The sequence below is a fragment of the Macrobrachium nipponense genome, chromosome 4 (genome assembly GCF_015104395.2).
Source record: "Macrobrachium nipponense isolate FS-2020 chromosome 4, ASM1510439v2, whole genome shotgun sequence".
Lineage (NCBI taxonomy): Eukaryota > Metazoa > Arthropoda > Malacostraca > Decapoda > Palaemonidae > Macrobrachium > Macrobrachium nipponense.
Window position 1 is genome coordinate 123,739,345 of NC_061100.1, and position 14,392 is coordinate 123,753,736.

Consider the following 14,392-nt stretch of genomic DNA (forward strand, 5'->3'; position numbering starts at 1 on the left):
TCCCCCATTGACAATATACTATCGTTTTGTCAAGTAAGTGGGTCTCCCCTCATTGACAAAATATCTCTCTGTACCGTTAATGGGTTAGTTCTCATTGACAAACATCTCATTAACTTGATATTGCGTAAGCGAATAAGGACAAGGTTCGGAAGAGCTCTCCTTCCTCATTCGCAGACTCGTACAAGAAATAGACTGGTAGACTACGTCAGTGAACGCTTATGTCCAGTATCTTAGAAGCTTGAGCTGTCTGCTTCGATTCTCTAAGTTTTGTTCATGAAACTTGCCTGTCAGATATGTATGTAGCTGTATTTCCGAATTCAGCTATATATATGTCTGCCAGGTAAGTATGAACAAACTTTATTGTGATATAATAAAATTTTTTTTTGCCTTGCGTTATTTTACTACTGGTTGGTTCAAGTCATACACGCTTGCTGTAGTTACCTCTTCGGATGGCAACCGAGAGGTCTATTGTCTACTATTTTAAGGACATTTAATCGTCACTCCTGCAGCCTTCCAGGAGTTTCCGATTTATCTTTTACCGTTGTATGGTAGTGTTCTGACGACACAAACGCATCTATATATTTAGCGTTTTCTGTTTCGCTTAAATATACCAGCTTGAGAGTCTCTTTTTGTTCAAAAAATAACGACCTGTTTCTTCGTAGAATAGGGTAGCTGGCAACCCAGACATAAAGTTAAGAGACGACGTTCGTAAGCTGCTGGCTGCTGCTGTGTCTGACTGTCCAAGTTCCAAACTTCCAACCGAGCCAGTAACAGATCGTGCGGGGTCATCCGCGGTAGGTTACGTCTCTCTCTCCTGCGGGGTTGACTGACTAACCGTATCTCTGTGCTGGCGGTTACGTCTCTCCTGCGGGATTGACTGACTAACTGTATCTCTGTCCTACAATCACGGACTTTGACCTAAGATTGAGGGGATTTCTTACGTGAATGAATAAACGTTGCATTAGTTTTGCCTTACTATGTTCAACAGAGTTATCTCTTAATCCTTTCGGTGCTCGTTACCGCACGGTATAGACTACGAGTCTACCGCAACATTGCACTTTTATATGCTCTCCTGCTTAGGCAAAGCGCAGCCTTATAGAGAAGTAAGCATACTCGGGGAGGAATGGATGAGCTTGCTGGGGACATTTCCTTCCTGAAGAAGTTTTGTTTTAACCCCGAAATAGACTGCAATTCAGACCACAGTTTTTTACTACCGGGAAACTGAAATATTATTCAAGATCTAGGAATTATTCTGAACATCTCTCAGTGTCATGATAGAAAGGAGGTGCCGGACATCTGGATAGTGTTTCAGATGTCCTGGATCTTAATCTGAAAGAAGTAAATGCAATTCGGTCGTCCCTCCAGTCCTCGAAACGAGTTTTTGGAACCAGTGGTCCACATCAACTCTGATATTCCACAGCTCTCTCATATCGTAAGAAGTATCTTCTCTCGGTCCCTGCTCGAGTTTACGAGAAAGAGCCTATTATAACAACAGGCGTAGAATGTAACGATCATCTAGAGGTTCGTTACAGGATTGCAAAAGTCCGTACGAATCGTCTCGATAGATTACTAACATGCTAGGTATTTTAATTAAGTGGTGTTCTTTTTATGGTTGTCTGAGAGGGTTATTTCCTCTTCAGTATGTGAAGTGTAATGTGTTACGTTAGCTTTGTGTGTGGTTCAGGTGGTCTAACTTATCCTAGCATGAATGCCCCTGGTAAGAGAGGGCTAGGGTTTCCTGTCAACAAATTGGTCACGTCCAGTTTGTCAGGACCCTTGTTGTTAGCTTTCTCAACAAACAGGTCACATCCTAGTTGAGAGCTACTAAGGTTTAGCAGGCTAAGAGGCAGGACCTACGAAGTCAGCTACCTTAGCAGGTAAGGAACTTAATAAATAATTTAAAAAACAAAATTAGTTAATTTTTGAATTATGAACGATATTGCTGTCTGTGACCCACCTCCAAATGTGTCAATCAGCTATATATATACCTGCCAGGTAAGTGTCATGCATAAAAATGATATTGTTATGATACAATAAAGTTTTATGCATACTTACCTGGCAGGTATATATAATTAAATTCCCACCCTCCTCCCCTCAGGAGACAGGGTTCAGAGAAAATCTGAGGAAAACGGGAATACTAGGGAATACTAGTTCAAGTACCAACGCCACGGGAACGTGGGGGAGATCACCTGAACTACCAGTGGTCTAGCGGTTTGCCCGAGAGTTTGAAAATTCTGCCAGTGCGAACAGACAACAGAGAATGTTGTTTGACAGATTTGCATCTGTCAAACAACAAAGACCTTCACGATCATTGAGGTCTGTGGAATCTCGATTCTAGCTCACCATCTACTTTTTGTCTCGCCTGTTTTCTCGGAGTCAGACACTCGTGCGAGGATCAGGCGACATATAGTAGTCCTGAGTTTCTTATTGACGAAGTTGATTGCGGACGACGTTGGGTTGCGTTGATACACCCCCAAGGTTTGCTTAGATTGAATCGCCCAGGCAGTCCAGACACTCATCCTTCGCTAAGAATAGTGCCTTTTGGTCTTCAGGGTACAGCCTTGCTGTCCTTGATTCGTCTGACTGGTCAACTGGTCGTTCACCTGACTTTAGTACAGACGTAGTCTGAAGTTCTTGATGTCAAAGCATTCGAACCTCTCCTGCCTGTTAACTTCTTGTATGTGATCAGGAAGGCCTTCTTCTAACCACCCGTAGATACGACAAAGAGGGTTAGTGAGATTTTAAGCCATCGTCACAAGTTTGGCTTTAGAGAACACAAGGAGGTGTGCTCTCTAAGCCTTTCGTTATGGCCTAAGAATGGAAACCCTTTTTGTCCTTGGGCCAGGATCTTGGAAGCAAGGATGGCACAAGTTAGTGGGGAGGAGCCAGAGAGAGTCCTGTGCCCTGTCAGGTCTCTCAAGTTTTATCTACTTAAAATCAAGAAAGTCGAAGTCAGTCGAGCAATCTGCAGTGTTCCGAAAAAGACCAGACTTGCCATATCGAAGTACACCCTGGTTTTAGGGTTAAGGAGTTCTTTCAAAAAAAAAAAAAAAAAAAAAAAAAAAAACAAAAAAAAAAAAAAAAAAAAAAAAAAGATTTGAAATCTTTTTATCTGAATGCTCACGAGGTGAGGGCGCGGCCTCGGAAGCATTTCAACAGAGCATGGCACTCAGCAACATCCTGAGTACCATATTTTAGCGAAGCAACTCTGGTTCACTTCACACTCCCTGCGAGATGTGAAGATGGCATATGAGATCTGCTGCTCGCTAGGGCCATACGTGTCTGCAGACACAATCTTGGGGGCAAGAAGTACTACTCATCCTATCCTGTAGAAAATGGTTAGGAAGAGCTCTTAATTTAGTTGTGGAGTCGCTGACAACGGCGACTTCTTAACTCTGAAGCCTTAGTTAACACACATTAACTTTGGCTAGGTTGGTCAGGTGGTGATATATATAATTATATATATATATTTATTTTACTTCTTAGCCCTCATGGTATGGTCAATATGGTCTAGTCACATTGTGGTCACGCCCCTGTTGACAGATCATCTGGAGTGCACCAGCTTTATAGGTCTCTACCTCGCTGCAACTCTAGTAAAGCAGAAGCAGACTTGGGTGACAGTAATCACGAAGTCGGCTATGCTAACAGGTGGAACCAAGATGTAAATCATCTGCATGCATTTGTGTCCCAAAATCCTCTATTCTGTCCCTTCCCACATCCAACAGTGGGGTTCAAACTATATATATATATATATGACAGGTAAGTTCATGAGCAAAATGATATTGTTATGATACAATAAAGTTTGTTCATACTTAACTGGCAGATATATATATATTCAAGTACCCACCCACCTCCCTCAGGGGACAGTGGAAATAAAAATTATGAATAGAAAATGGGAATGGTTCCTGATACCGCCTCCCAGCGGCGGGCGGGGAATGGGTACTAACCACCTGGCCGACCACTGCGTGTGTCGGAAGTTTTTAAAATTCTGTCGGACTTAAAAATTCAGAAAAATACGCTATATATACCTGCCAGGTAAGTATGCATAAAACTTTATTGTATCATAACAATATCATTTTTGTTCTCAATGATTTTTGTAACTAAAATAATGTACTCTTGTATAAATTCATGTAAGTACATAACGTATTGTATGTTTTGTCAATAAATTAACTAACTTAGTAGCGAAAGTGAGAGTGAGCGGGAAGTACGAAAGGCTGTATATATGAGAGAGATACCTAGATGTGCACAATACGAGGAATATGGTAGTAGGGACATAGGGGATTTTTTTAAGGAATATGAAAGGTATTGTGAGGCAAAATATGGGGATAACAAGAGAGTCTGGGCAAGAGAGTTGGGTAGCTTTTTGACGGGATTTTTGTTGAATATGTATGGGGTAATGATGAGTGTGGGGAATGTGCCTTATGAGAGTGTGAAAGCCAGGATTGTGGAACAGGCAAAGAGGATAAGGAGTAGTGTTAGATATAGGAGAAAACATGGTTTTGATGAGGTAAGAATGAATGTTGGTGAGTCGTTGTCGATGTATGTGTGCAGGTTGGAAACATTAGCCAGGAAAAAGTTTGGGGACGAAGGGATAAATGAGTGTAAAGAGTTAGTGAGGAAGTTGTTGGCGACTGTGCCTGAGAGTGTGTATGAGTTTGTAAATCTGAAATGTAAGGAGAAAATGCGATGAACGAATGAAAGGTTATCGTGGAACGACATTTTGGAAATAGTAGAGGATTATGAGTTGGATAGGTGTATGAAAGAGAGTAGAAGTGTTAGTGTTAGGACTGAAGTGGCTGATGTTATACCAGAGTTTAAGAGCTATAGGGAGGCAGTTTTGGAAGGGCCAAGGCGAATGGCAGAGCGAGTGGTTGATAGGAGCATTAGAGTCAGTAATGTAAGTATGGTTAGCCCTAAGAGAGATCGGAGTGCAAGCGTTAGAAGAGTAGGGTCGGTTAGTCGTGAACGAGAGCAGCAGTGTTACAGATGTGGAAAGCTAGGGCACAGGGAGAATGAATGTTGGTGGGCGTTGGGAGCTTGCTTCGGGTGTGGGCAAACAGTGTATTTGGTGAGCGAGTGTAAGAAAGATAGGGATATTAAATGTTACAGGTGTGGGCAAGTAGGGCATATAGCAAGTGGATGTCGAGGTACTCGTGTGAATGAGGTTTGCGGTAATTGCGGGAAGAATGGGCATTATGCTAGGATGTGTAAGGAACAGCGGGCAAAATGTGTTGAATGTGGAATGGAAGGTCATGTGGCGAGTGTGCGTAGGCGAAAGAGGATGAGTCAGGTTGGGAGTTCGGGAAACTAGGTACAAAGGGGATTCAGTTGGGTGGGACCTCTGGTGTGCAGTCAGTAAGAGTGATGCATGTGCGTGAAGGATTGTTGCATGAAAAGGGTTTGGAGGAAGAGCTCATGAATGTATGAGTGTAAAAGTGAGGTGCAAAGGGGTTTGTTTGGTTGCTTTGATTGAATGGATGTGACAAGTTGCGGAGTGAGTGTGAAATTAGGAAATGTAAAGGGGAGGTACGAGGAATAGGAAATTTGGGTATGCCTGTGGTGGGAATGTTGCGTGAAAATGTAGAAATCGAAGGGGTAGTGATGGATGGTGACTTTTGTGTGATCGAAGGGGAAGAGTGATAGTCTGATATATTGTTAGGATACAGGTTCCTGAAGAAGTGTGGGATGGTGGTCCATCCGAGCAGGAATATGATTGAGTTGCATAGGAAGGGGAATGTACATGGAGAGTTGTACTTGGATAGGGATGGAGGGGTAAGCAGTAAAATATGGAAGGGAGTGCCGTTGGTTGCGAAAGAGAGTGTAAAAGTGCCGCGAGAGGTTGGAGAAGTTGTTAGTGTGAAAGTTGCGTGGCCCGATGGTCTTGGGATTGTCAAAGGTGACAAGTGTGCATATGTGGTTGAGGGTGTGGATGCGAACAAGTTGGTAAGAGCGAGCGTGCATGTGTACGACGGGATTTTGGATATGGAGAATCCTTAGGTTTTTGTGGCCTCATTGCCGAGTGTTAGGAAAAAGCGAGTGCGGGGTATACGTGAAGGTGATTGTGTGGGGTTGTTGTATACGTTGGTGGATGTGGACGACGAAAGATATGTTAGGGTGTGGCGGGTGATGACAGGTAGCATGAAAGAAAGTGATGAGTGGAAGTATGATGAGTTTAGAGAAAGAATTGAGGTGGATGAAAATGTTGGTGATAACGAGAGGGAGCGGTTGATGTAGATGTTGTGGGACAGGCGGGGTGCGTTGAGTCAGGGTGACGAGGATTTTAGGGGATCTAAGCTTCCAGAGTTCAAGATAGTTTTGAATGACGATACCCCCATATATCAGCGTCCCTGACACTTTTCTGCGCCTATTGCCCGAGAGATTGAGGAACAGTGTGAGGAACTTGAGAGAGTGGGAGTGATCTAGAGGAGCGAGAGTGCTTGGAATAGTCCCATAGTCCCAGTATGTAAGACAGATGGGAGTTTGAGGATGTGTGTGGATTACAGGAAGGTAAATGAAGTGACTGTGAAGGAGCGATTCCCGATGAATCTGGTGTCTGATTGTGTGTATAAGATGCATGGGATGAGTGTGTTCACAAAATTGGATTTGGTAAGGGGCTATTACCAGATGCCTCTTGAGGAAGGGAGCAGGCATGTTACAGCTTTTTCGAGTGGTAGCTGCCACTATCAATTCAAGAGGTTAAGTTTTGGATTGGCTAATGCGCCTGCAGCCTTTCAGAGGGCGATGAATGTAGTTTTGGCTGGTTTTGATAGAAGGAAGGTGACTGTGTTTATAGATGACGTTTTGATTGCAAGCGAGACTGTTGAGGAGAATGTGGAACTGCTTGAGAAGGTGTTAGAACGGTTGGAAGAGGTTGGAGTGAAAGTGAAGCTGGAGAAGTGTACGTGGTTGGCTGGGGAAGTGGAATTTCTTGGTCATAAGGTGAGTGCGAGTGGTGTAAGGAAGAGTGAAAAGTTTGTGGAAAAAGTAAAAGAGTTTCCACGTCCCCGGACCGTGCGGGAGTTAAAGGGTTTTTTGGGGTTGATTGAGTTCGGGAGGAAGTTTGTTAGGGATTGTTCGGGTATAGGGAAGCCGTTGACTGAATGGACCGGGAAGAAAAATTGTACGAAGCTGAGGTGGGATGAGCGAATGGTGGGAGCATTTGAGAGATTGAAAGAGGAGACTGCTAGGGATGTCACCCTGGCTTTTCTGGACTATAGTGAGGATGCCAGTAAGCTTGAGTTGTATGCTGATGCTAGTAAGTAAGTTTAGTATGGGAGGATGCTTGGTGCAGATGCAAGAGGTGAATGGGGAGGACAATTGAGAGTAATTGCGTATGTGAGTAAAGCTTTTAATAAAGCAGAGCTGAAGTATTCGGTGGTTGAGAAGGAGCTTGCGGCAATAAGGTTTTGTGTGAAAGCGTTGAAAGTGTTTTTGTATGGGGGTAAAATTTGTCATAAGGACAGATCATCGGCCGTCAGTTTATATGATCAAGAAGGAAAGTGTGAATGCTAGGATTGCGAGGACAATTGAGGATTTGAGTGAGTTTGATTTTAGCTTAGAATTTGTGTCGGGGAGTAAAATTGTGATTGCTGATACGATGTCTAGGATGCATGGTAAGGACAGTGGTGTTGTGAAATGTGACTGGGATCCAAATATGGTACCTGAGGGGTTAGTTATAAAAGAGAGGTTTGAAGGGAATGACAGTGTGTATGAATGTTTGTTTTCAGCATTGAAAAACTTGGAAGGTAATGGTCTGGTTGAAGAGGTACCCGGTAGTGTGAATGATTTGCGAGTGAAGTTGATGAGTGATGTGCAGAAGGAAGTGGCATGTGCGGAGGAACAAGGTGGGCAAGGAGAAATGTTGCATGAATTGTTGTCAGCAGTAGCTGAGTTGTTTGGAATAAAAGTGTTGTATTTTGGATGGGACAGACCGGTTGAATATCGAGGAAGGGTGAGTACAGGTAATGAATGTGGGGTTTTGATGATTCAGTGGGGGGAATGTGGTTGTAATTGGTTGGTTACAAAAAGGGACTGTGAAGGGGATCTGAATCAGAATTGTGGAAATGGGGAATTAACTGAGGATGAATGTGATGAGGAGGATTGTGATGTGGATAACCAGGTGGACGTGGTAGTGAATGTGTGTATGCATGGGACTCGAGGGAAAATGGTGACGTTTGTCCAAGTAAATGATAGTGAGTACTGTAGTTTGGTTGACACAGGGGCACAAGGTTCCTTGGTGAGTGGGTCAGTGGTGAGTGAACTTGAGAGATGTGATTGGGAAGTGAAAAGGCAGTCTACAAGTGTGATAATACATGAGTTGGGACAAGGAAGTGTTTTAGTATGGGAAGAGGTACGGTTAAAGGTTAGGTTGGGAGATCTTGAAGTAATGCATAACTTTATAGTTATAGGAGAAAATGATATGCCATCTTGCTTTTTGGTAGGGATAGATTTTTTGAGGATCCATGATATAGACGTAGATATAGGAAATGGAATTCTTAGAAAGGGGGGCAGACAAGTAGCTAGGATTCAAGACGGTAATGTATTTGTAGCAAACTTTGTGGGTATGATTGATATTGCTAGGAGTGAGAATGATCTGTTGAGTGAGGAAGAGATTGAGGAAATGCAAAATAAGTGCCTGGAGATAAGTGTGTTGTGACAATGTGTTTTGGGAGGAGTGCGTGTGGAAGACTGGCCAAGTGAGTTGGGTGTATATAAGAGGGTTGCTAAACGTTTTGTGGTGTGCAAAAACATGGTGTACTTTTTGCATCAGGAAGGGGTGTATGACAGGGAAGTGTATGTGCCGGTGTTTTCTGTTGAGTCAGCTGTGAGCATGTGTTTGTTGGTGCATGATCGGTTTGGGCATATGGGGAAAAATAAGTTGTGGGAATGCATGAGAGAGAGATTGTATGCTCCTGGGTTGAATAAGACTTGTGTGGATGTGGATGTCACGTGCGAAGACTGTCAGAGGGGAAAGTATCAGAGTGTGCATGCAAGTCCACCTGTGTTGCGATTGCAGATGAAAGAGCCGTTTGAAATGCTTGTGATTGATTGTGTTTCTTTGCATAGGACTGCGAGAGGACAGGTGGGGATGATTGTGATGGTGGACCACATGAGTAAATTTGCCTGTGTGGTTCCCATCAAAGATAAGAGGAGTGAAACTTGCACGAATGGTGGGTCAAGTGATGTTGCCCATGTGTGTGTGTAAGCCGGCAAAAATGTTGAGTGATAATGGACCTGAGTTTGTGGGATGGGAATTTGAAGAAATGTTGAAGGAATGGAGTATTGTGCATGTGTATTCTACTCTGTATATGCCCAGTGCGAATGGGTCGGCTGAAAGGACTGTTAGGACGATGACTGAGATTTTGCGAATGATGAGTAAGGGCGACAAGGATTGGGATATGTATATAGGACGTGCAGTTTGGGCATATAACGCCACACTGCAGAAGAGTATAGGTATGTCTCCTTGTAAAAATGTGTTGAATTTTGAAAGGATTGTCAGACCGCAGTTGGGTCTGTCAGAAGGTGATCGGGATTTGTGGAAGAAAGCGAGTGAAAGGTTTGAGAGTTTTAAGATTGGGGATAAGGTGTTGAAAGAGGTGGTTGAGATGGGAAGAATGAATGTGAATAAAGTAAGGGAGAAATTTGAAGGGCCTTTTGAGATTTTGGAAGTGGGACCGAGTGGATTGAGTTATGTTTTGGGGAAATTGCAAGTAGGTGGGGGGATGGATGAGGTTAGGGCACACCATAACCAGCTCCGTAAGTGGAGGGAAGTACCACAGTATGTTCAGGAGAATGCAATGAGTGAGTGGTTGAGGGTGAATAAGTATGAGCCGACTGTCGGTGAACAAATTGGTCTGGGAGATCGACAGTTGGTGTTGGTTGAGTATGGAAGAAAACAGAAGAGTGTGGAGAGAGGAAGTGGAAGGAAAAAGCGTGAACAGCATGGTAAAGGGGTTGGTGGTAGGGTGCAAACGGTTGATAAAGCGTGTGCTACGGATGACTTTAGGGGAATGAATGATACTTGTAGTGTATGTGGGTTTGAGTTGACAGGGACAAATGAGACTTCAGTGAGAAGGAAACTGAGTAGTGAGGAGGTAGTTGATAGGATGGATAAGTCTTTGCAGGAGTTTGACAGAAGTATGGATGAACTGAGTGGTTTGGTGGCCGAAATAGGGGAGATGTTGGAACCAGAGTTAGAAGACATTGGTGAAAAAGTGAATGGAATTTGGGAGGATGGTAGTAAGGGAGATATTAGAGTTTGAAAGAAATTGGTTTGGAAGAAGTGAATGGCGATGTAACTGAAAGAGTGTATGATGGTCTTCAAACAAGATCCAGGGGTCCTGCATCTGAGCATCCTTGGGTGTTGCGAAAGGCAATTTAGTGTGGATGTTGTGAGTGTAAGGAGATGTTGTCAAATGTAATGGGGGAGGTAATATGGAGGAGTAATGATAGTTCATATTTGACAACATCTCCAAAGGTTGTGTGTGTGAGAGAGAGAGAGAGAGGTTGGTGGAAGAATGAATGGGAGTGGTTAAATGGCGGTCGGAAGCATGTCTGTTGTGGTGCTCTGTAGGAAGTCAGTGGAAGTCTGTTACGAGATTCGTAAGGAGTGAGGCGTCTGGTGAAGTTAGTGTCGGTTTTGGCAGCAGTTATCCATTGGTGTTTCGTTGTTTTGGTGTTATTTGATAGATTTTGGGGCTGTGAAGTTGTTGTGCGTGTGTCTTTCTGGTTGTGGTGAGGTTGAAAGAGGTTGTGGTGCAATTTGATTTTCGGTGTCTGTGAGTGGTGGTTGGGGCAGTGTTGGTTTTGGCAGGTGGTTGTGCTGGGGGAAGTCGTGTGGTTGTCGTGTTCTTTCAGGCTTTTGGTGTTCGTCTGCAGTGATTTGTCGGGTTGTTGAGTTTTTGTGGGGGTGTGGGTCTCGGGTGGTTGGTTTGTGTTTGGTTGTCGGCGGTGGTTGTGTGTTGGCTAGCCTATAGCCTATATCCAGTGGACAGCACAGCCTAGCCCTAAGTATTAGAAGCCAGAGGTGAGTACCTGTTTGTGTTTTGTGTGTTTGGTATTTTATTGAACCAATTGTCCTGGAGGTTAAAGGTAACGTAAAGGGGAAAGTGTGAGTGTGGGAAATTTTGTTAGCTGGTACGATTAATGTAACTGTGGGCGGTTTACTTGTGTTTTGTTATCCTGCCAGAACTAAAAATCAAGACAGCAAACAGCACAATAACAAACAAGATAATATAAACACAGAAATTAAATTTCATACCAATAATACTGAAACCCAAAATAAAAGTGATATTACAACAACCAATGCCACCACTAGCATAGATGATTCAGTTATCCATGGAAAAGAACTCCCAATGGAAGAGGAGTTAAATAATGATAATAATCGAACTGGCAAAAAGAAAAGAATTCTGGAAAGAACCCCATCTAAGGGGAAAAAAAGTAAATATTGAAAATTACAATCAGTCCAAAGAAACTCCAACTACACCAGGAGAACATTTTAAAAAGATATTAAACTAACCTTATCACAAGTGGAAATACACAGTTACCCCCAATCTCAATCAAACAGCCAACATCTGGACAGTAAAAATCACTCTTTGCAATTCCCATCAAATAATACTAATGAAAATCATACCATTAAACCAAACCAAAATATATCTATCACCCCCCAACCATCCACAAGACCCAAATATTCCATTAACAACAAAACAAGTAACCCCTCAAACCAACAGTCCTTATCACTACAGAAAAGGACCAATAGAATTACAAAACCAGAAATTTCTAAAGCTACACCAAATACTTCTGAACCAATAATTAACATTACCAAACATGCTTCATCTTGTGATTGTAATGAATGCTTTGTAAGTACATATAACAACTAACTACCAAGACAGAGGACACAGTACGAAATTGTATAGATAATTTTACTAAATTTAGGAGGTGCCCTTCAACACACCAACATGAGAACGAATTATGTTCTGAATCCTTAAAATACAAAAAGGAAACTATAAAATCAAAAATAGACTTGTTAATATTCAATTATGAAAAACAAACAACTGCAGAATCTAATAACCAACATACAAATGCAACGATTAAAAAACCACAAATAAATTCAAATGCATATAAACTACGAGGCAAAGTAAAATCGGCAATTAATTTACAGAATTTAACACCAATTCCTCCCAATAATGGAATATAAAATCATTCAATGGAATATAAATGTTCTCTTAACCCGACTACGTCTGGGTGAATTACAAAGAATCATACGAGACCACAACCCAATGTGCATATGTCTACAACATATAGGAGGTAACCCTACAAATGTCCAACACTATAAAATTGCCTGTTATTCACCGACGGTGGAAAATTAGGCACAGCCATATACGTTCATAATAGCATTACATATGAACCTTTTGACATACCATCTATGCCATATCAAATAACATCAATTAAACTGTATATGCCTGACAAAAGTAAAATCACTATTTGTAATTTATATAACCAACCAAATTTCAATGCAAATTTTAGTGATTTTTCTGAACTTATTAGCAAAAGTATACAGGAACCCCTACTTATAGTAGGAGATTTTAATGCACATAATCCACTATTGCATACTAATAACCCCACTGACACATCCGGAATCAACATAGAAAAAACTATAAAGAAACACAACCTGTGTTATCACAATGAAAGGGAAGTTCCAACATTTTTCAAATACACGCCTAACCTTTTCTTCAATTGACATTTCATTTATGTTGAAATGATGTAGCCGAGAAATTTGAATGGAACGTCCTAGACGATTCATACACAAGTGACCATTTCCCAATCATTCTGAACTACTTAAGTAATATCAAAATATTGCCACCTATAAGATACAATATTCAAAAAGCTAACTGGGATAAAGATTTCCTATACACACGGAATATACCACCATTCCCACATAACGAAGATCACAATACTAAATGTGAATCCTTCTCAAACTTCATAATAAATGCTGCAGATGAAAGTATTCCAAAAACCAAATCACATTCCACAAAATCCCCTGTCCCACGGTGGAACCCAACCTTAACAACCTCAAGTAATATAAACATATATTAGGTCGTCGCAATCTAAACAGACTGAAAACTCGCCTTAAATCACTCAACAAAATGCCCTATAATATAAACATATTAAACAAAATAGTTATAACAAACATAACATTTAACCACATTAAACCACTATATAACAAATATACAGCCAAATTTAGAAAAACGGTAATAGCTGAAAGAATCGCATCATGGAAGGAATATGTCTCAAACATATCGTCAAACACATCCACAAAGGATATCTGGCAAAAGATAAGGAAAATCAATGGAAAACATAAGACCTCCAAGAAGTGCAATACATTTAAATGGAAAAATATACCATGATAGTACTTATGAAATATCAAATATAATTGGAAAGCATTTTGAAAACATCAGTGCTTACTCCAGCCTAGATATACATTTTCAAAATATCAGAAAACAAAAAGAAAATGTAATACTCAATTTTGAAACTCTTGAAGACCTGGAATATAATTATATTTTTAACATGGATGAACTAGATAATGCCATCAACTCTTGCCATCCCTCCGCACCAGGATATGATAAAATATCATTTGAAATTATAGAAAAATTAGCTCCTATAGGCTATAGCTAAATCATATTTATTAAAATTTTAAAATAGTATCAGGCTAAAACGTGTCTTTCCTGATAAATGGAAACATGCCATAATAATTCCAATAAATAAACCAGGAAAGGATGCAAGTAATCCATCCAATTATAGACCGATATCCCTAACAAGTTGCCTATGCAAAATCTTAGAAAAAATGGTTAATGCACGATTAACGTATGTAATAACCAAAGAATCCATTTTAACACCAACACAATCTGGTTCAATAGCTGGCAGATCAACCCTAGACATGCTCAGAGAGGTCTCAGTACTGCCATTTCAAATATATGTAGTTGGACAAATTCAGTTGGATTTAAATTTTCAACTGGTAAAACAAGCCATCGTCTTCTACAAAGACAAAAGATGGATGAAGAACCAAACAATCAAACTTCACCTTTATAGCACTGAAATACAATTTTGTACAAAAATCAAGTATCTAGGATTGGAAAGAGCACATCAAATACATTATAGCCATGGGCATCAAAGCCCTTGCCATATTAAAAAAGTTATCACACTAAATGGGGAGCAAAGCAAAACATTTTATTAATGATATATAAGGCAACAGTCTTATCCATAATAGATTACTGCTGTCCAATATATTCATCCACCTTAGAATCTGCATTTAAAACTCTCGATGCAGTGCACCATGAAGGTGTGCGATTGTGCACAGGAGCTTTCCGATCGTCCCTAACAAGCTCGCTTCTGG